The sequence below is a fragment of the Panthera onca genome, chromosome A1 (assembly GCF_046562875.1).
Source record: "Panthera onca isolate mPanOnc1 chromosome A1, mPanOnc1 haplotype 2, whole genome shotgun sequence".
NCBI lineage: Eukaryota > Metazoa > Chordata > Mammalia > Carnivora > Felidae > Panthera > Panthera onca.
The window spans coordinates 88,275,417-88,299,682 of record NC_138339.1 but is presented as its reverse complement, the minus strand read 5'-3'; the positions used below and the strand labels follow the sequence as shown (position 1 = coordinate 88,299,682).

At 37.7% G+C, this 24,266-nt stretch overlaps 1 long non-coding RNA gene across 1 annotated transcript; it reads right to left on the bottom strand.

Moving 5' to 3' along the window:
* Positions 1-4,893: 4,893 nt before the first annotated feature.
* LOC145715500 (uncharacterized) lies at positions 4,894-9,316 on the bottom strand. Its single transcript, XR_014137714.1, has 2 exons — positions 9,205-9,316; positions 4,894-7,952 (listed from the first exon to the last, which is right to left on the bottom strand). It is a non-coding gene; the product is annotated as an uncharacterized LOC145715500 (long non-coding RNA).
* Between the last annotated feature and the right edge of the window lie 14,950 nt (positions 9,317-24,266).

The following is a 24,266-nucleotide window of genomic DNA, read 5'->3' as shown; positions in this document are numbered from 1 at the left end:
GGAAGATTTTAGCTAGTATTTCTTCAAATAAGTTTTCTGGCCCCTTTTCTCTCTCCTTTTCTTCTGAGATCCCTCTAATGAGAATACTATGCTTGATGGTGGCATTGAGTTCCCTAAGTCTATTCTCATTTTGCATAATTATTTTTTCACTCATCTGCTCAGCCTGATTACTCTCCATTACTCTGTCCTCTAGCTCACTGATTCATTCTTCTGTTTTATCTTATCTACTATTTATTCCATCTAGTGTATTTTTAATTTCATTTATTGTGTTCTTCATCTCTGATTGGTTCTCTTTTATCTCATTGTTAAGGGTCTCACTGATGTCTTTCACCCTTTTCTCAAGTCCAGTAAATATCTTTATAATCATTACTTTAAATTGTCTATTAGGCATATTATGTATCTCCATTTCACTTAGATCTCTTGCTGCAATTTTGTTCTTTTCTTTCTTTTGGGACATATTCCTCTGCTTCCTCATTTTGTCTAACTCTCTGTGTCTGTTTGTGTGTGTTAGGAAAAATAGATATATCTGCACTTGAAAGTAATGTCCTTATGAAGAAGAGGCCCTGTACTGTCCTGCTGTGCAGTGTCTCCTGTTCATCAGAATCTGGCACTTGGTGTCTCCAATGTGTAATATATGCACCCTGCTGTTGTGGCTGAGCCACTTTTTTCCTTTAGACCAGTCATTTGCAATGGCTCTTTGCTTGTCGTGTGCAATATTTGGTTCCAGTGGTGTCAGTGGGCCAATCTGGGCCACCTTGGGCTTGAGTTGAATCAGAACAGGCATTTGCCAGAATGCAGTAGCACCAAACCGGAGTGTACTTTTCCTGTGTTATCCCCTGAGAAGTTTTCATTGGTGGGCAGGACCTGCTGTCAGACTAGTGTCTGCTTCCAGTCCACTGCTGAGGCCTCCATCTGACTGGTGTGTGGTTATCTTTCCTTCTTTGGGGGCAGGAATCACTTTGAAGTGGTGCTGGTCACTATAGCAGCTGCTTGCACACTGCCAGGCCTGTGACACTGCCCTGTATGTACTCTAGCCAAAGGTGTATTGGAGATAGTGGATCTACAAAGCCCAGCATGGGGGCAGTAGGGTGGGGCAGCAGTGCTAGCTAGCTTTGAGTACAGCTGGTCCTCTGCAGGAGGGGTTCTGCAGCCCCCTGGACTGAGGCAGGCTGTTGGGAGGGGTGGATTGGTGGAAGCACAGTGTGGAAAGGCAGGGCAGCAGTGCTAGGAAGTTAGGTATTGGGTCCCGTAGGTGCCCATATGTTTGCCCTAGGGGGTGTGGGAGGGAAATAGCACCTGCCAGTCCCTTTGTTCCTGGAGGTCTCCAGCAACTTCTGTCCCCCTCCAGGACTTGCTCTGAGATTAGTAAATAACCCTCCCTCTTGTATGCTCCAGCTGGCTTTCAAAGTCTGATTCTATGCTGTATCTCTGCTGGGTTATTTGTTGTACTGTCTCTTTAAGTATGGGGACTCAGTTTTCTCTTGCCCTTGTGGTTCTTCCAGAGCCTAGCTTGCCAATTGTTTTTTTTTGTTTTTTTTTGTTTTTTTTTTTAATTCCAGGTTTTAAGTACTGCTGGTTGTAAGAATCTGTGAAATTCAGGCCCTCTGGTTTTCAAAGCCATTCCTCTTCCTTCTTCTAAAAATTAATTCCATCATATTCAATGTCCATTGTTAAACCTTTTAACTTAACTTTTAACTCTAAAAAAGGTACTTATTTAATCTACTTAATTATATTTTTAAGTTGTATTGCAACTTTTAAGCTATCCTATTCTAAATTTCTTTTATGTGCTTATAACCTAGTTCTTAGGCAAATGAAATATTTTTTTCATGTCTTATATCTCAGTTTGTGTCCTTGTATGTTTTATAAATGGATAGAATTTTTTGTGTGCATTCATTCACCTATCTACCATATACACCTTACCTTAGGCCCAATTTCCTTGACTTGAGGCTGTTAACTATAGACAACAGCTCCAGTCCAACAACTGGGTCACTAGAGAGCTAGGGAATGAGAAGGGGGTGTCATTTATTCCCATCTTATTCTCAATATAATGCCTTGCTTACCTGATGGACAGCTTATTAGAAAGAGTAATACCTCCAAAGTTTTATTTTGTCTTTAGAGATAATAAATTGTGCTTTTACTTAACTTGTAAAATTTTCATGACTAATGGGTATACTTTTCAATCTGCCTGTAACATTTTGAGTCATTAGTTAAAAGTTATATAAACAAACTTATGGTATGAAAAAGTTTAGACGTATAGAGGCGAGGTCTATTTAGAATACTAAAGATCAACCTTTTCTTTTCCTTTAGTCCATCTCCATCTCCATGGGAAGATAGTAATTCTGATAGCCCTCCAATCCACATACCCCCACCACCAGCAAAGGACCTGTGTGCAGGAGGGCAATCACAGCACTTGGGAAAAATTTTGGTCAACTATTTACTAATTCTACCATTACCTGGAGCAAATTGCCTAACACTTTTTTTTTTAACTTTGACAAGTGTTATTTCATTAATTTCTATTTTAGTTAGTTAATATACAGTGCAATTTTGGTTTCAGGAATAGAATTCACTGATTCATCATTCACATACAACACCCAGTGATCATCACAAGTGCCTTCCTTAATACCCATCTAGCCCCTCTCCCACCCACCTCCCTCCATCAAACCTCAGTTTGTTCTTTGTTGTTAAGAGTCTCGTGTGGTTTGCTTCTCTTCCTTTTCTTTTTCTACCCCTTGCCATATGTTCATCTGTTTTGTTTCTTAAATTCCACATATGAGTGAAATCATATGGTATTTGTCTATCTCTGACTGAGTCATTTCACTTAGCATAATACATTCTAGCTCGTTGCAAAATGGCAAGGTTTCATTACTTTTGATGGCTGAGTAATAGTCCATTGTGTGTGTGTGTGTGTGTGTGTATACACCACGTCTTTATCCACTCATCAGTTGATGGACATTGGGCTCTCTCCATATTTGGCTATTGTTTGATAATGCTGCTATAAATATTGGGCAGCATGTACCCCTTCAAATTTGTATTTTTGTATCCTTTGGGAAAATACCTAATACTGCAATTGCTGGATTGGAAGGCAGTTCTATTTGCAATTTTTTGAGGAACCTCCATACTGTTTTCCAGAGTGGCTGGACGAGTTTGCATTCCCACCAGCAATGCAAGAGGGTTCCCCTTTCTCTGCATCCTCATCAACACCTGTTGTTTCTTGTGTTGATTTTAGCCATTCTGACAGGTGTGAGGTGGTATCTCATCATGGTTTTAATTTGTATTTCCCTGATGATGAGTGATTTTGAGCATCTTTTCATGTGTCTGTTTGCCATCTAGATATCCTCTTTGGAAAAATGTCTATTCATGTCTTCTGCCCATTTCTTAACTAGGTTGCTTTTTTTGGGGGTGGTACTCAGTTTGGTAAGTTCTGTATAGATTTTGGCTACTCTTTATTAGATTCGTCATTTGCAAATATCTTCTCCCTTTCCATAGGCTGCCTTTTAGTTTTGTTGATTGTTTCTTTCACTATGCAGAAGCTTTTTATCTTGATGAAGTCCCAATAGTTCATGTTTGCTTTTTTTCCCTTGTCTTCAGCTATGTGTCTGGTAAGAAGTTGTTGTGGCCACAGTCAAAGAGGTTGCTGCCTGTGTTCTCTTCTAGGATTTTGATGGCTTCCTGTCTCAGCCCTCAACAAGTGCAAAAAGACTGAGATCATACCATGCATTTTTTTTTATCACAACACTACAAAACTTGAAGTTAACCACAAGAAAAATTTGGAAAGCCTTCAAATACATGGAAGTTAAAGAACATCCTACTAAAGAATGAATGGGTTAATCAGGAAATTAAAAAAGAAATTTTAAAAAATACATGGAAGCAATGAAAATGAAAACATAACAGTCCAAACCCTTTGGGCTGCAGCAAAGGCAGTCCTAAGAGGAAACGTATATTGCAATTCAGGCCTATCTCAAGAAGCAAGAAAGGTTCCAAATATGCAAACTGCCTAACTTTTAACCTCAGCTTCTTCATGTGATAAATGATTTCTCTCTTAGTGTTATTTTGAAGGTTAAATAAGATAATAATCATACAGAGCCTTAATGCTATGTTTCCATACAAACTGGTCTGAAATCTCATATTAAAGGCAGTGTAACAAGTTACCATCAAGATCTTTTAAAATAATAATCAGAAGTTAAATTCAATGCTTAAAACAACCAGAACAAAACACCTAGTGTGTGTTTAGAATCTATACTCACATGTCTACTACTTAATTTCCATTAAGTTGAACTTTTTCCTACCCTTTTTGCTTCTTTTCCTCCAAATCCTAGAAAAAGTGTTTACAAATTGTCACTACCTATTGCTGGGTAATGAAATAAAGGTAGTGGGTTCTAACTAGCATTTTTAAATGAAATAAATACAACAGGACAGATGTGAAACAGGCAAAACACATCACATGATTTCTTAGGAAGACCTGTATAAATTTCAGTAAATGGGTCATGACATAAAATGTATTTCTTAATATATATGTATTATATTAAGAAATACATGTTATGTATATATATGTAAATATACATGTATATTTGTATGTATATATACGTATGTGTATATATTTGTATGTATATATATATATATGTATATGTATACCTATATATATGTTATCTTAGAGAGAGAGAGAGAGAGAGAGAGAGAGAGAGAGAGAGAATCTTAAGCAAGTTCCATGCTCAGCACAGAGCCCAATGTGGGGCTCAATCCCATGACCCTGGGATTGTGACCTGAGCTGAAATCAAGAGTCAGATGCTTAACCAACTGAGCCACGCAGGCTCCCTGCTTACTGTATGTTTTTCAAGAGTCTGTAAAATACTACTCTACAACAAGCCCAAATGAAATCTGACACATTTCCTACTATCAAATACATCTCACTTTATTTCATCACGTCTTTAATTGAGAATAAAATATAAAACGTTTTAGTCATCTGGCAAGCTAAGTTTTTTGTTAGTAACTCTTAAATATCATTATTCGTTAAAATTTTTCTTGCACAACTGGTATCTCAAGTAAAGCAAGTGTACATGATATAGCAGAAGTTGTCTGCAGTACACTTCAAGTTACTGCTGCTTACAGAAAGTTCAGTGGTGCTACACAGACAGTGCCATGGCACTGAGCAAATGGTGGATCCAGTTAGATTTACACTCCTCAAAGGAGGGACTTCTCTCATTTAGGTGGCTTTAAAATATCTACATCCCACCAGAGGAGAGAAAACAACTGTCACAAAGACCAGAGGAACAGAGACTCTGTGTGTAGCAAAGGGAGTCCTGAGGCAATAAAACCTTTCTGGTGGTGCCTGCCCATCTGGGACAGGGCACCAACCCAGGGGCCACACATTGGGCCAGCACAGCAACAATGCCCTGAAAGACATGTAACTAGAGATAGATCACAGAATCATTATATAACCTTTATAGATAATTTACATTATTGTTCACAATCAATCATACATTCTCATTCTAGGATTTAGTCATTTTCAAGGAATCAAAAATGCCATTTTTGTAATGAATCTCCCTGTACACGGGGAATGGCTCATCCTACATGGGTTAAATCAGAATTCTGACACCCAATGTGGACTGAGATTAGCAACTCCCTTTCAAATCCTACCTCAATGGGGCTAATGCCCATGTGGCTGTGCTACCCACTGAGCACACATACAAAGGTGCCACCAGACAAGAAGCCTTTCTGGCTCATCATTGCACCACACGATGCCATGAAGGAAGTCACAGGCTATAACAAATTTAATACCCTATTACTTGCATTTTCTGCACAAGGATTTCACTCGGTGACATCACTAGATACCACTGAACTTGAAATTTGTGTGACATTTTTGCAGGTGTTGCTTTTCACCAAAAACGTTATTTTACATAGTTTTGCCACAGTGCAGTGCTTTAGGTCTAGAACTAAACCTCAGGAAATCTAATGAGGTTGAAAAGAAAAGTGAAAGTGAACGGCCACTGCTTTAACAAAGGCTCGTCTTCCCTCAGGCTGTAAAGAGTCAGTAACTGAGTTCAGTAACTGAAAATTAAATTAGAGGAAAATGCCACCTCTGCAGCTACTGCTACCTTTAGCATTAACAGTAATATAGAATGGGGCGGGAGTGGGGGTTCTGCTGAATAGAGTCATCAGGAAACTTTCAGAGCCTCAAAATGGTATGGAAATCTGCTCTTACACCATGTTACAGGCTTCCATTGGATTATGTTTTGCTGTCTCTCTATCCTCCTTTTCCCTCATACCCATATCCTTGTGATCTATTTCCTCTTCTCTTCTTTCTGATCATTTTTTGCTGTTACTCAGTCTTAATTTCCACCTTCCCCTCTCCCCTACTTCCTCATTTATTTTCTCAACAATTTGGTTGTTTTCCCTCCCCTCCCATATTTACATCTAAACAATAATAATTTAAGCAACAAGGTTCTTGTGATTTGCCCTGTTCAGAATCTGAGAGAAAACAGCTAAGGAATCTTCAGTGCTGGGAAGGCATAAGGCTTTTGACTTTATCTGGTAATATCAAATGAACAGGAACCACTTTCTCGGGATGGTATTATCAGGTTAAGTGATAAGGGTAAGCAGGAAGAACTCATGAGCTGTGGCCCATATTTTTTTTAAAAGGCAAGGGCAGGGGTAAAGAAAGGAAAACAAATTAGACCTTATCAGGATCCTTCCCATTCTTCAAATAAACATCTCTAAAAAACAATCAACCAAGGTTGTCAATTTGGCCAAAAATCAGCGATACTTTAGTGTAATAAGATCGCACAGCCACTCCTTTACTTCCAAACAAATTACTAAAGAACCTAACTATATTATATAGCAATAGAGAAATAAAGGCTATTTTATCATAATTTGATTATGCTACAAAGCACTGTGCATAGCAATTCATGGATCTAATTTTAGTTGTAATAATCTCTTGCCCTGTTATGTAAATGGGAAAAGACTTTCTACAGGCTTCAGATGGAGATAAGCTTCGGATCGAAAGCATGCAAAAGCCATGGTTCAATTACTCTAAAGTGATCTGCATCATATGTTACAGTACATCTTTCTGCCTTTGCACAAAAGCTAGTATCTGCTGCAAATTAACCACCCTTTTCTAAATGCCTACAGATGCCCTCTGAGAGTTTACAGATTCAAATTAAACCCAAGTCCCACAACTACAAAATAATAGGGGGCATTTAAAATTTTCTCAAAATACTTCCTCCTTTCATGACTTCCCCCCATTTTTACCCTTACTTTTCAAGAAAAGAAATGTTCAACTTTACAGCAAGTACACCTCAGGTCTCACTTCCAGTTCTGTGGGCCCATCCAGTCTGCAAAAAGATTAATCCCCAGAACTGTTCCATTCCACTTACATCTCTGCCGGCCATAGAGATTCAAGTTCTGGCCCCTGAGCAAACCTGACTCTGACTCAACTTTGCACCCTGGAATGCAAGAATCTTAAAAGAAAGAGGGAGAACACTGCACCCATCCTTATTCCCCAGGGCTCTTCATCTGCTCTTTAAAATGCAATTTATAATAATCCAAAATTTAGCTACCCTCAGGAGAGTCAGGGTCTTAGAGACAGCTGGAACCTCCCACGAAACTAGCAGGTTTCCCCCTTCACTGGCCCTTTTCTTTCCTCTCCCTGTGGTGTCACTTTATTGGCTCTTACTGCAGACTTTCTTGCGCACTATGGAAGACATGGTGTGGACCACTATCAACCCCTCTCTCACGGCTTTACCACGTGGGAAGGCATGGCGATGCAGGCATAATATCCTGAGGGAGGACCCTCCTCTTCCTGCTTAAATCAGATGCCCTCTTCCCATGGGCCCTCCCTCAACCATGGTGGGGAAAGTTGTTTTGCAATTAGTGGTCCTCACTAAGACTGATCCAAGTGGGATTACAATGTTATTTCCACTCTGCATGGACAGTGGCTTTCTCGGTTTTCATAAAGCCTGAAAGAGAAGAAAAACAATGAAGAGTTAAATATCGGTGTTTGATGCCTATTCAGTTATAAACTTACTGTTATTTCCAAAATTATCACTTTGTTCCAGTATTCCATACCTTTTGTTGTTACAGGGGAAAAAATATTTGTGTCTGTATAAATATATGTATATATACATAACCTTTTCAATAGTGACTTTCATTGTTCAAGAGATTAAATATTTCTAGAGAGTGGCCAGCCTGGGACATAATGCCTACTGTTGATTAAATTGGAACTGTTATATCTAAGCAATACATGAGAGAATACAGAATACCTGTTGCATAGGTTTTGTATTATTTTTTGAATTTGTAGATCTGTTACTTCTTTAAGATCTCTCTGCACCCAGATTTCCCTACCCATTTCACTCCCACCTCAAAATGTGTAATAATGGGCAATACCAAATCTTTGCTAAATTCTCTGTATTTTTTCTTTCATTTCTTGGTATATTAGAATTAATCACAAAATTGAAATCTAAAACATGGAATATGTGGAGATGCTTGGTAAACTGTAAGGTAACATACAAAAATAAGGTAAAAATATGGTACTGTACCAACCCAGAGAGAGCAGAGAAACAAAAGCAGCATATGTTTTTATATACATTTTATATTTGGTATAATTATACATGTATAAATGCATACATATATACATATTTGTACAGATACATATCTGTGTGTGTGTGTGTGTGTGTGTGTGTGTGTGTGTGTGGACTTATTACAGGGAATTCCAGACTAAGCAATCTCTGCAAGGTTGTCTCTACATCAAATGCTAGAGCCCAAAGTACACAGGCAGGCAGGAATGAAGATTACAAAGAGGCTCAAACCCAACAGGTATAGACTAAAACATCTATTCTTGCTGCCTCTGAACTTGGTGACAAGGGTATTGTGCAGAATCAGGGGCCTTAACCATGGAGCTAAACATATGCTGACTCAGAAGTCAGAGAAACTGAAGGAAGATCACGGGAAAGGGAAGGCATTTGTAGGCCAGCTGCTGCTTCATTCCAACCAAGTAAATGTGCAACCATCTTACAGTTTTCCTTCCTATCTGCTACCTGGAGCCTCTGCACGTCAAGGATGGCGTAGCCCCTCTTTAAACTTGCACCAGATTAAGTCAGTACCACCCAGGGTATTCTCCCTTTTGATTAACTCAAAATCAACTGACTTGGGGCTTTAATTACATCTGGAAACTCCTTCAACACACACCAAAATTAGTATTTGGCAGAATACCTGCAAGAAGATGTGTACACGCTACAAAATGGCTGCTGCCTTTCTTGCGCTCTCCAAGTCATGTGAAACAATCTTCCTCGAAGCCCCCATGAACCAGAAGCAAACTCAAAGGGGAATTCTGAGAAGGGAGTTCAACCAAGATGACACATCACATAGCCATTCCATGATCAATAAAAATAATCTCTATTCTAGAAGACAAATATAAGCAGCCTACTATACAAAGGCCAAAGATGACACAGGAAGTCATTCTCTGTTCTTGATTTTCCCTCCTGCCCACCGCTGGACCCAACCTCATGCACCCATTCTTCCTGATAAGCGGCACATTTCCGTGGTTACTTGGTCCCAGGTGGAATGAGTACACAGGGAGAGGCCTTGCTCTTCCTCTCCCTGCTCCCAGCCTAGCCTGACCACTACCTCATTAGAAATGCAGTCCCCCAGTTATGACCTAGTTGTGAACATAAAATATCACCACGTCACTACATTTTGCTTTCATTTTAGACAAGGTATGCTTTTTCTTCCTCCTTTAGAAGTCAGCCTGAGCCCTCCTCCTACATTCTTGCAGCACCTTTCTCACCTTAGGTATGGCTTTGAGGAACAGGTTAAATGTGTATTTTTAAACACATTCTCTTCCAGCGTTTCTTTCTTCACTCTTCTGAACCATTAGGAGTATACAGGTCACAGCACAGTAAGGATGGAGCTATTTGAGGAGTTTGTTTTCAATGCAGTCACAAAATAAATTCCTTAACTAGACCTTTGAGTATATCTTGATAATTCATGGTTACTAGTGGAAGAAACTTTTGACACTATAGTTTCCTTGGATCTTGACTAAAATGAAGTGTGATTTATTGTCCATTATCTCTCTAGTACTGAAGGTCATTCTTACAAACTATAGCATCAAGCCTTTGTCAAATAGCTCCCAAACCCGTACCTGAGGAGACAACAGAGGCTTCATTCAGTACCTCCACATCAAGTCAACCCTCTTGCCAGACCCACTGTTATGCTGCTTCTCCTTTCCGTAATAAACTCCCGTTCTGTCCACGGTAGCAAAGCCTCTGCCATACAGCCCTGTCCCAATATCCCGCGTCTCCCTCCTGCTGCTCCAATTTCCTGCTTGGTTCTCTGCTTTAATCCTGGCACCTCCAAAACTAGTAGTTGGATGCATTCCTCACACTAGGTCTCCCAAGGGTTGTCCACAACCTCTGAGTGCCAGTAGCTGTGAATGGGTGTCCACTACTTATGGCTGGATCTCCTGGAAGAAGCCTTCATTCTGATGGATCAGCCTTCATCAGGCTGATGGCCTGAATCCCTTTGCTTTGCCACAAGGAGTCATCAAACAGCCCTTGTCCTCTCCCTTCCCCAATACCCTATTCCAGTCACCTGCTGACATATACATTTCTTGCCTCCTTATGGGTCAGCCTCATACTGACTGCCCCTAACTGGCCCAAATGCCTCTGAATAACTACTGCCAGCACTTCTCTTGTGAGCTTAGCCTAAGGCCATTTAGGTTCTCACTCCTACACCCTACCAGGCAGGTCCATTTTATCACGGATCAAACCGTTGTGGTTGGTAATTATGAACGTGTGATTTTTTTTTTTCACAGAGATCCAAAAGTCATGCAAAAGCCAAAGTATATCAAGAATAAATTTCACAAATCATAATGTTTTTGTGTTGACAAAATAATTAGACACAGAGTTCAAGAAAGCCTCGATAAAGAAATTATTGGTGTTGGTTAGAATAAAGTTTACAGTTAGTACAGAAAGGCCTTTCTTTTCTTTCTTTCTTTCTTTCTTTCTTTCTTTCTTTCTTTCTTTCTTTCTTTCTTTCTCATTATGAAACACACAGTTTTGAGCCAGGAAGTGTGCTAATCATAGGGGATACAAGATGAATTTGTGCATCTATAATATACATGGAATTTATATATCTATAATATACTGGTCCTTTGAGTTTTTACATTGTAGAGATTGAGACAAATGAAAAATAATTACAGCTCACGATGAGAGCCTACAGAAATGAAAGTGCTTGACTTTGTCCAGAAATGTTGAAGACACTTTTTTTATAAGACAGATTTTTTTTTAATTTTTCAATGTTTACTTGTCTATTTATGAGGGAGAGAGAGAGAGAGAAGGAGAGAGTACAAGCTGGGGAAGGGCAGAGAGGGAGAGAGGGGGAGGGAGAATCCCATGCAGGCTCTGCGCTGTCAGTATAGGGCTCAATGTGGGGCTCAGACTCACAAATTGAATCTTGAGATCATGACCTGAGCCAAAATCAGGTCAGATACTTAACCAACTTAGTCACCCAGGTGCCCCAGGAAAGCCATTTAAAGGAAATGAAGTTGAGTTGACTCTTTGAAGAACGATTAGGATGAATTCAGCAGACAGATAAGGAAAGAAAAGGGCTTTCCATGTAAATGGAATAGAATGGTGGAGACATAAATGTGATACATTTAGGGAACTGCAGGGAATTCTATGTTGCTGGCATCTAGGACTGGTCTTATCTCCACGATTTTTTATGGCTGAGGCTATAGAGCCCGCATCACAGCTCAACTTTACCCTCTACCCAATCCTAATTCCTTTCTTTTCCTTCCATAGAAATTGATATGAAGCAGAATCTGCATCCCAGAATCCAATCTGTAGCAGAGGATGAGTCAAGTGGATAGAAGCAATTAAACTTAGAGGTCAATTAGACATGGAGCTGAGAGAAATGAAGGAATCTCAGAGAACAAGAGTTCAAGTTGGTGCTAGGTGGAATATGGTAAAGCCAACTCACGTGGATTACATCCAAATATGATAAGCAATGGGTTCTGCTCAAAGATCTTGACAGTTTTGTAAAAATTATTCATTATACATTTGGCTAGCAGAGCATATGTGAGAACAGGGCTAGAGAGGAAAACAGTAGTGTACATAAAACACAAGTAGTAGCTGTAGGTGCAGATGATGAGAAGAATATATAGAATAAGTAAGAAAATGAAGGGAGACAGATTTCTAAACAAGTCTTAAATTTCAGCTGTGATCTCAATTCCCAAGTAACTATGTAATGATGGCTGTTCACCTTTTTCTTGATGATAGTCTTTTCTTATTTGATGTGACCATCTTTACTAGAACATAAAGTTGTTAAAGAAAGGAACTGATTTTGTTCATCTTGTTAGCCCAAAATAGCTTAAATGAAATAGGGGCTAATATTGAATGGATATGGTACAAATATCAAAATGGAGCAAGACCCAACTGGAAGTTGGAGTCTTCAATGCTCTCTGGGCTGAAGTTGGGGTGCTTTGAAGAGTTCCGGGCCTGCGCAACAGCCATTTCACTGCTTAATCTGTTTTAGCATTTCTTTTATCAAAATATCAGGTAACGGTAGAATTTTGTGTCAAATTTCTGCTTAATGTCCAATGACTGCCTTTATTTTGTGCTGACTCTTTAGAAAGTCTTCTTTTCATTTTGTATGTGTCTTCCAGTTCAAAGTCATCAGCATACAGTAATCCCAAATGACTCTCTCAACAACTTTTAAGGATTCTCACAGTCAGAAGAACCTCTCAGAGGATCAGAAGCACAGCTAATACCAGCTTACAGATTCCTTATTACATCCTTACACATGAATAAAACAAGCTAGACCTATTATATAGCTGTTTTCTCTCCATTAGTGACTGGAACTGATCTAAAAAAAAAAAATACATAAGCCCAACACTCTACCTTATGTAACATCCGCCTGGCAGCTGAATTAGTCAAGTTATAGCAACTATACCACACTCTTGCCTAAAACACCCTTGTAATTTCCAGGACTACACACTAGGCAAAATTAGAATGTAGTCATTCCACAGTATCCCTGACAAGTACTGGGCCAGAGCAATTCAATGTCTAGACTAGTTGTTTCAGTCAGGAGATTAACTGGCTTATCTCAACCCCAAGGGCAACCTTTGGCTCACATCCAGGAAGTCGGCAGTTTTCAGGTTAGCCCCTGACTGATCAAGCCATCAGCTGCTTGCCTAATCCCAGCATCATAGAACTACAGAACGAGACTTTTTTTCCACACAATTTGGGGTCTGAGCTGGTTATTTCTTTAAGGTTTAGTATGTCATCTTAAGAATTTTTTCCCCAACTAAATACTGTCTGGGAATTTCGTAAAAATGGTGTGCTCTCTGGTGATACCAAAATACTTCTTTACTTAGAAAGAAAATTATACACATGTAAGGTTAAGATGTTATAATTAATATAAATGTTAATAATATTAACAATACTATTGTGCTAGTACTAATTTTATATTAAAATAATTGATATAAATATTAATAGACAATAATTTATATATAATATCTTCTGGAAATTACCTTAGGAACACTGCTTACAAAAAATTAACGGATTCTAAAAAAACAAAATACACTCCTATATCTTTATCATTGACAGTGATTATTAAAATACTGTGATTATTAAAAATACTGAGCCCTCTCAGTTTTGGGGACCAGTATGATGCATTGGGATGAGGGTGAAAAGTAGAGTTTAAATTCAGACTCACTTGAGGGCTCCTGAGTGGCTCAATTGGTTAAGCATATGACTCTTGATTTCTGCTCAGGTCAGGATCTCATGGTTTGTGAGATGGAGCCCCACTTTGGGTTCTGCACTGATAGCCAGAGTCTGCTTGAGATTCTCTCTCTGCTCCTCTCCCCGGTTCCTAAGCTGCTTGCTCGCGCGCTCTCTCTCTCTCTCTCTCTCTCTCTCTCTCTCAATAAACAAACAAACAAATTTAAAAAAATTCAGACTCAGTTGAACTTGAGCAAACCACTGATCCATCCTCCTCTGGGCTTTAGTTTCTCCTTAAGAAAGGTGGTAGAGTCAGTGGGGGTTGTCCCAGAGATGAGCCCTGAGCTCCTGCCCTCCAGTTTTAAAACATTCTATTGTCTTAGGGGAGTGGGGAGCAGAACACCGCCTAGGGCAGAGGGAGCTAAAGAGTGTGTCAGAGAAAATGTGAGTAAAGGAAGACCAAGATGGACATACTTTATAATGTCATTGTTGTGGGTGTTAAAAATCAAAATTTCCAGAAAAAAATTAAAATTCTTACTTTTACTTCTTTACTTTTATTTCCATTGTGCCAAACATCTGCATGTTTGTAAACATCAAGAGACTCTTTTTAAACATGCATTTAACCTGAGTGTTTGTGTTCTCTAAACAAGCTATTAAATCAAAAGATCAGTGCTGAATAAAACTGTTACTATGATGATTATTAATTACAGTTAATATGTTTGACCCCTTACTGTTTATGAGGTATTGTGCTAACAGCTTATTTACTTTGTTTAATACATTAGTTCATTAAAGTTACCTGTGTGATAGATATTATTTATATGCCTATTTTGTAGGAAGAAAAAAGAATCTGGAATTTAGAGAGTCTAAACAACTTACCTAAAATCACTAAGTAGCAAATGTGAAATTGTATCCCAAGTCTGTCCAGCTCCAAAATATAGGATTTTAACCATGGTGTTTAACATTAATGATATTCAATATTACTAAATTCAAAAATTTATGAAATTATATACAATGGTTCTTTTTTAAACCAGAATGAAACCTATAAAACACTCATCAAATTATAATGCTACTTTATGGGACCTTTATTGAGACTAGGTAAGGGGCTTTATGGACTCAAAAACTGGAAACTGACTACAGCAATTAGTTGTACAGAATAAAAGCCAGGCTTGAAAGTCCTTCTTTGCATTGAATTTCAAATGTTCCACTTTGAATGAAACAGATGTTGAACTTTAGATTAGTTCAATCTGCATTAGATTTATCCTGTGCACACAGTAAGATAGTACTAACATGGGCACTTACGCTACTTTCTCTTTAGGGACACCTTTCCCCAGTCCAGCTTCATCTGCAATTTAAAAGAGGTCTTTTCAAAGAAACAGAGGATTTTACTTAAAAGCACAAGAATTAGTCTAGTGGGTCTGAACCATGGTCCATCCAATACTCTGTCTCTTCTAGGAGCATAAAGGAGCAGGTCATGTGATAGTGGTCTTCTATCATGTGAAACTCAAAAGGTTAGGGATACACCCGGAGACCTCTTGATATTTTTCTGATATCCATGAATTTAGATTAACCTTTCTTGAAGCCTCTATTTTAGGTTTTGATGCTATAACATTTCCATGTACACAATACTTTTGAGTAAGCTAACATAGGAAACATCTTGGATCTGTGGATTGCAGATTCTCTAACATGAGTTCAACTGACTCACATTCTCCAGTGAAGTCTTGTCAAATCTACCCCAGGTTCTTCATAGATTCAGGTGTTTACTGAACTCCTATTCTCTGTTAAAAGGGAAGTTAGCAAGTGGTAGGCATTAAAGACAGATGAACACCAAACTGAGACTTTCTTCTTGACATAAGAAGGATCAAGTAGGAATGTAAAAAGGATTAGCTTCGGAAGTCAGCAGCTAATGGAAGTATTTCATGTAGGGTGCAGTGCCCCTCCAAATGACTGAACATAGTGTGGAGGAGTACATCAACAGGATGGTGTGCCCCTAAATTCCCAAAGAAATTGATTTATATATCCAAGTACATTAAATCGTGTATGCTAATTGGAAAATACAAATTACAATTCTGTTTGTTCTCTGAGCATAAAATAGAGACATTCATATAGAAGTAGAAAATGAGAACACACCGCTATGTCCAAAACCTTGGACACTTGCTCAAAATATTTTAGTCAAACTACAACCAGGAAAGAAGGTATATAGGTTTTACCTTTATCAGATTCAAGCTTTAAGAATTTCCACCTGTTTCTCACATGTTTGGATTTAGTGTATAATCTGTATTCACTCAATATCCTTTATGATTTCATGAGCTTCAGCCATCTAACCCCTTAGCCTTTGCCTCTCCAGTCTATAAAAACACTATTTTAGTCTCTCCTCAATTCTTTGTTCTTTTCATTATAAAAAGTAACCTAAATAGGAAATTGGATCATTTAAAATTTTTCATGTTGAATAAATTTTCTTAGTAGGTTCTAACTAATGTTGAGAATATGAAGATGTACTGATTGAACTGAGTTCCTTCCTGCCAACCTACAAATCAGTAAGAGCTATTGCATTGGTTCCTCCCAAATAAATCAACTGAGTTTTTAAAATTCCTTCTAGAACTTTCTGCGATTTTCCTCCTTGAGAAAGAGAGAGAGAGAGAGAGAGAGAGAGAGAGAGAGAGAGAGAGAGAGAATGCATATGTGAGCAGGGGCGGGGCAGAGAGAGAGGGGGAGAGAATCTCAAGCAGGCTCCCTGCTCAGTGCAGAGCCTGATGTGGGGCTCACTCTCATGACTGAGATCATGACCTGAGCTGAAATCAAGAAGAGTCAGAGTCTCAACCAACTGAGCCACCCAGGCACCCCAGAACTTTCTGTTTTCGACCCTATCTCACCTCTATGCTTACCATCTGGGGCTTGAAGCAAATACCAAAAGCAGTCCAATGGATAATAAAGTTTCCAAAAATGCATGATGATATTGTGGTGGAGGCTGTGAATTTTCACTTGTGTAGGCACACAGCTCTAGGGGTCATCTTTGGATGGGTATCTCAATGCTTGAGCAAGAATATTCCCAGACTATTCTCCAGAATGCAACATCACCTTCCCAACTATATCCACCTAACTTTTCTGCACTCCTCTTCTATAAACCTTCTCAAATACACCATTTTCCATTAAGATTTAATTATTTTAAGTATATATTCTTCTTTTGCTAGTCCAGTTATATAATATAACCCACTATAAAATTATAAATATAGTATTTAAATGTGTTCAGTTATTTATAATAAATTTGTTACATTTTGTTCATGTTAACCTTTTAATTGTTAATTTCTTGATGTGGCAGAGACTGGCTGACTGTTCCTTAAATACATATCACGTTCTTTTTGGGCAGGCAGTTGGACTCCATTCCTGATCTCACCTTGCAGTTAGATGCGACCATGTTAGATGGAGTTCTGGCCAGGGAAATATAAATGCCCTTCCAGATAAGACCCATGGAAACCTTTCAAGTACCTTCTTCTCTGTTTTTTCATTATGTCATATTTATACAAATGAGCATGACATCCTCAGAAGTCATGACTTGAAGATGGAGGAGCCCAAGAGATGAAAGGAAACCAGGTCCCTGAGTTACCTAGCCTATCAACAGGAAAACCTATTTTTTATTTACATGCATTAGAAATAAATGTCTATTATGTATGAACAATTATACATTTAGAGTACATTATATATTTTATATGCATTATAGGTTGTCTTTTGGCATGATTAAAGTTTTGTTCAGCTTCTAAGTAACTTTTTTTTTTTTCAACTTTTTTTTTTATTTTTATTTTTGGGACAGAGAGAGACAGAGCATGAACGGGGGAGGGGCAGAGAGAGAGGGAGACACAGAATCGGAAACAGGCTCCAGGCTCCGAGCCATCAGCCCAGAGCCTGACGCGGGGCTCGAACTCACGGACCGCAAGATCGTGACCTGGCTGAAGTCGGACGCTTAACCGACTGCGCCACCCAGGCGCCCCGTAAGTTTTTTTAATTTTTTTTTTAAATTTAGTTTTGAGAGAGAGAGAAAAAGCATGAGTGGGGGAGGGGCAGAGAGGGAAGGAGACAGAATATGAAGCAGGCTCCAGGCTCTAAGCTGTCAGCATAGAGCCCATTGTGGGGCTTGAACCCATGAGCTGTGAGATCATGACCTGAGCCAAAGTTGGATGCTTAAATGACTGAGTCACCCAGGTGCCCCCGGTTTCTGAGTAAATATTTAATTAAAATAAGTATTATGATAAAATAATATAATTAGCATTTATTATGATCTCCTGGCAGTCATTGGCAATGGCCTACCAGTGATTCTGCTAGGCACGTCACAAAGCCTAGCATGTTCAATTCCCACAGTACCCTTTTAATTAGACATAACCAGTGTGTTCTCCAGGATTAGCAAACCAAGGATCAATAGAGCTAAGTTACCCCAAGTTACCAAATGGCAGAGCTGAGATCCCCACATGTCTATCTGGCTCTCAGCCTGTATTCTTCCCAGTACGGCATGATCTTTTTCCCCAAGTTCTTTTCTTCCTTCTTTACTTAAGGCCCCAAATTATGCCATATCTTTAAAGTGAAAAGATGCTATCAAGCATTACTTGAGTCATAATAAAAAAAAAAAGAAGAGGGGCGCCTGGGTGGCTCAGTCGGTTGAGCGTCCGACTTCAGCTCAGGTCATGATCTCACGGTCCGTGAGTTCGAGCCCCGCACCGGGCTCTGTGCTGACAGCTCAGAGCCTGGAGCCCGTTTCAGATTATGTGTCTCCCTCTCTCTCTGACCCTCCCCTGTTCATGCTCTGTCTCTCTCTGTCTCAAAAATAAATAAACGTTAAAAGAAAAAATTAAAAAAAAAAAGAAAAAAATCAAATTAATAAAATATTTTTAAATGTATTTTTATATCTGTGCTTGATTTTCCACTGTTCAGCACAACAATTTGAGGAGAAGCACAATAAGGATGGGAGTCCTCAGAATGATAGTAATTCACTGACATGTCTATTAAAAAATTATTGACAATCCAAAAAAATATATAACACTATCCTAGAAAAGAATAAAAGATGGATTAGAGCACTGATTGTTAACACAACATCTACCATGAATTTGCTAAAAATAAATAAAAATAACTGCTAAGGTAACACTTATATTTTTAGGACATATTGAAGCATCACAAAACCTCTTCTGGTCTCCACAAGGATTCTCTTGAGTTTCTCTTTAAAGGGTAGCATTTCTGCTGGGTAGCAAAAATCAGTTTGAAGTGTGATTTTTAACTTTTGTTACAGCTTTGTTGCAACGAGTAGTCAAAACAATTATTTTTAGTGATCTGGAATAATAATTTTATATTCAAAAACGCTTGTAGAAGGAATCTAACTCTGTTTTGATTTGAAAGCCCCTCTCTCAATTCTCCAGGAGTGCATACGTACCTACTTTACCCACCCAGAGCTCTTTGTGGCTTAGGAAACAATGCTAAAATCCCAACTCCTTTTTTTCAAGGATTAGTTTTTGAAGAACAGTCTTCCTGTAACTACTTGTCTTTTTTTCCCCCTCAATTCTCACTAATAGAAATAATCACAGCAGAAAGGGCCCAAATTTTCTACTGTATGCCACTTGCCTTCTCTTACTCATAATAAACATTCTGTTGGGGCATCTAAAATCTTGCAACTTTTATCTTGAAAATTACATGAATATGAAAAATCTTAATCATCAGCAACAAGTAGGGGTTGCTAAAAGTACTGAAATATAAGTACTAAGATATTTGGCCACTGCAGACCACCTTGCAGATAACACAGCATTTCTTGGCCAGGGGTTATCTATATTTTAGGATGGCATTCCCTATTTTGTAAGAAACTGATAAATCTTAAAGGTGTCCTCTTAAAGTTTTAAAGAGGATATAGTCAATCTTTTTGGCACTTCTTTTACAATGTATAATGGTTTAAAAAGTAATCCTACACCTACAAATGGGTATCTTTAAGAAATGAAAAATCCACTCTCACTTACAAATGTTATCCTCCTTAAATACATGGACAAAATATGCAGTTTTCCTAGTTAATTTATTGAAGGTGGTTCTGCAAAAATAGTAATATTCATGTCCAATCAAGATAGTTTCATTACTCTTTCAGAAAAGTAAAATATCTTACCAAAGTTACTGGGCATGAAAAATTTTACAAAGGGTTGGTGGGTATTAAGTTGACCTGGACAACATCATCACTACACATGAAATTCTTTCTAGATGTTCATGTCTCTTAAACTCACCTCTCAGTATTGCCATTGTATTTCTGACTCCTTCTTTGTGGGTGTGTGACAAGAAAGCTTGTCTAAATTTATTCTGATGGTTATGGCTGTTTCTTTGGGGAGCACCAATAATACAAAAGAATGAGAGTCCAAGAATAGAAAACTCTACACTCCAGACGGTAGTGTTGGTAGTGTTGTGGTTTGCCTCCACAACATTGATTCCCCTTTCCTTCTACATCCACTTATTTGGATATTCTCTCCTCCCCTCCTCTGGTTCCACATCGCCTACAAGGGGCTTGATTGCTCTGATCCTGTGACTGGAGCCTATGGCCCGGGTACAGTCAAGGATTTCCCTAACCACAATGCTGATTCAGTAATGGACATCTGAATTAAGCCAGTCCTGTCAGAGCAAAGGCTAAGAGTTCTGAAAGAAAATAGGGTACAGACTGGTTATGAATACAGCTGAAGAGGTAAAAGCCGAGGAAAGAGAAATAGGATCTTAATGAGATCTTTTGATCCTTGTATCCAGTTGTACATGCAGCCAGAGTACTTCTGGAATTTTGTGTCATGTGACTCAGGCTGTATGTGACTAAGGCAGGTTTTCCATCCCATCACATGCTACTTAAATTATCTTAACTGACTTCCTTCCATAGCCTTTATTTCCTTAATATTTTTAAGTGACAGCAGAGGAAAAATCTAGATGGCCTCCCTCTATCCAGTGCAAATGAGCAGAACAACAACAACAATAAATTTAGTAGATTTTCCACAATAGCTAAGATGACTTCTGCCCCTCCTTCATGCTAGCAATTATGTGGTTGGTAGCTTACCATTGGTTAAAGCCGCTTTCCACCAAAGCATGCTGGGTAGGGGACATGGAGAACATTCTCAAGACATTAGTCATTCAGGTTGACAATTAATATGGTTTAAAATGTAGTGTTACTGATTCCATGTGTGCTGAAAATGTTAGTACTTCCACCTTCAAACTACTACTTTTAATTTGGGTATAAGACATTAAAACAAAAATAAAAACAAATACAACAAAAAATGTGACACAGACAAAAGAGATAATCACTCAGTTTATGTATAAAAATGTGGTTAAATTCAGTGTGATATACTATTTATAAAAAAAATTGAAAGTATGTCATTTTTTTCAAATTTTTGATTAAAAGTTATTTTCCTCTTTGAAAATGAAAATTGGTTTTATGTTCCTCTACTTGTCAAAGCCATTTAAGTAGATCAGGTTAGAGGTCCTAATTACAAGTTGTTGGCAGCCTGTGTTTATTCTGAGATACAGTCTGACAGGTATACTGTTTGTTTGTTTTAATTTAAAGATAATTTAGTACCCATAAAAGGTAAAAGATTAATGGTCCTAGAAATTGAAATCAGTTCCCTATTCACCAACTAGAGAGAGTCTAATCTAAGGAAGTCTATGTTTCCAAGCCAATTTGTGTCACAGGTGAAAATGTATTTTATATCCACAATAATTCAATCTTTGAGCTTTTCTCTTGATATTGCCCACAAGGGTGCTAATTGCATTGGTGACTTTTGTTATACACACGTTAAGAATTATTCTGAGTTCTCAACATCATTTTGTATAATATGACAGCGGACAGATAGCAATGATATTTCATCAATACTACCATTTTTAAATCAGAACCCTCTATCACCCATTAGCAATTCCATAATCACCATTTCTTCTATCTTCCAACACAAAACTATCATTGTTTTACATTTAACTCTAAAGAAGCATTTCACCTATGCATGGATTGGTGCCTTCAATTGAGTCTTCCCATATAAAGATATTTATGTAGACACTGTTGAGCAATTTAGAAAAGTCTCCAAATTGCATTGGTACTATTATTGCATTGGTACTACAGACTTCAAATGCCAAAATATTTTAATGGTTTTACATTTATAACCTCCATAAGTAATCATTGCTGTGAGACATTCAATGTTTTAACTGAAAAAACAAAACTGTGAAAGGTAAGAAGGCAGACACCTCAATAAGAAACAAATGTGCAAAGAACATGAACAGGTAATTCACAAAAGAAGACATACAAAGGTCTTATAAGCATATGAACAAGTAGTTAATATCATTAATAATAAATGGAATACTTTACCATTTAGTGTTAGGAAAATAACAGTGACAAATCATTTTTCACCTATCAGATTACCAAAGATTGAAAAAAGCAATGATACCTGGCACTAGCACTAATATAGTGCAGATTAAAATGTAGAATGGCAAGGGGTGCCTGGGTGGCTCAGTTGGTTGAACTTCTGACTTTGGCTCAGGTCATGACCTCGCAGTTTGTGAGTTCAAGCCCTGCATCAGGCTCTGTCAGCACAGAGCCTGGAGCCTGCTTCTGATTCTGTGTCTCCCTCTCTCTCTGCCCCTCCCCTGCTCATGCTCTATCTCTCTCTGTGTCAAAAATAAGTAAACATTAATTTTTTTTAATGTAGAATGTCAAAATCATTCTGTAGGAAAATTTAACAGTCTTTATGAAAATTACTTTTTTAAGTATTTTTCATTTTTTAGGAATTTATCCAAAGAAAACAATTAAAAATGGCACAAAAATGTGCACCTAGGTGGCTCAGTCAGTTCAGCATCTGACTCCTGATTTTGGCTCAAGTCATGATCTCATGGTCATAAGATCAAGCTCCACATTGGGCTCCATGTTGAGTGTGGAAACTGCTTTGGATTCTCTCTCTCTGCCCTTCCCCCCTACCCCCCAAAATAAACAATTTTTTAAATGCAAAGATATGTGAACAAAAATGTTCATGACTACTTTAAGCCATATGCCACAAAGGAACCTGCACTGTGTGCATGCGTGTGTGTGTGTGTGTGTGTGTGTGTGTGTGTGTGTGTATGTGTGTGTGTGTTTTCTCACCTTTGCATCTTCAGTGCCAATATAGTGTCTGGCATACCAGAGGGATTCAGTATTTATTTAATTAACCTAATTAATGATTTACATTGTCAAAAAATCTTACTCCATCTAAATATTCAGCATTAAGACATTGGGCAAAATAAATTATGATACAGTTTTACTATTGAATATTATACACCTTTAGAAAATAATGTTGGTCAATTTTCATTGACATGGGATGACTAAATTATCAGCTTAAAAAATAATATGGTTTAATTTTATAAAAATACATTTTAAAATATTTCTATATACATAGAATATATTCTACACTATAATATTGAGAGTGATATGCATGACATATGAGATTCAACTCTTTTTTTAATTAATTCAGCTGTATTTTCAAAACTTTCTATAAAGACTATCATTAAAATCCTAGAGGAAGCTAGATATATTTTTATAAGATCGTGAAGGGAAATTTTTCTAAGAATAACAACAAAAGCAGAAACCTTAAGGAAAAAGATTAAAGTTACATAACAATTGAAAGTCTTCTGTTTTATACCATAAACTATTATTTTAGTTTTGAGACTATATGGAAAAGGAAGAGTCTTTAAAAAATAGGTCAACCATATTTCAATAATAAATTAAAAAGGGGGGACAGTCTCTGTCTTTTAGAGATACATACTGAAATAATTGCAGATTAAATGATATAATGTTCTTCAACATAATCAGGAGTTGGGAAGAGGTAAAAAGAGGAACTGAGGGTAGGGAGGTAAAACAAGATTAGGCATGTATTGATAATTGTGGAAGCTGGGGGATGCACAAATAGATTTATATATATGTTATCTCTACTTTTTGGGTAATGTTTTCAAGTTGACATCACATGGAAATTTTAATACAATAAACAAAAGTGATAGAAAAACCATGAACTCTGAAAATACTTACAAAATGAATAAAAAGAAATTAAATGACTTCGTAGTATATAATGAACTCATAGAAAACCTTAAAATATTAAATTGGCAAGTACATGAACAATTAACCAAAGGAAAAGAAGAAATGACAATGACCAGTAAACACATGAAAATAATTGTGTGCTTATGCAATGAAATATTAGATATATCTAACAACCAAAGACATTTTATTTTAAATGGGGTAAAATTTCTTGACTGATAATGTTGTTTTAAAATGACAAAAATCTATTTCCGACTTGACTAATGTGGCAATTTGAAATACTGTTGATGAGTGTAAGTTGTCACAAACTTTCTGGTAATACTTAAAATCTTAACACTTTGCTTATCCTTAGCCCAGCAATTTTATTTCTAGAAATATAAACTAAGAAAATAATCATAGATGTGTAGAGAAAAATTATCCAGGGAAATATGTCAAACTGATATTTATAATAATAAAAGAGACATAAATAATCTAATGTATAAAAGTAGGGGCATTATATCACTATGGTGGACTTATCAGCAGAC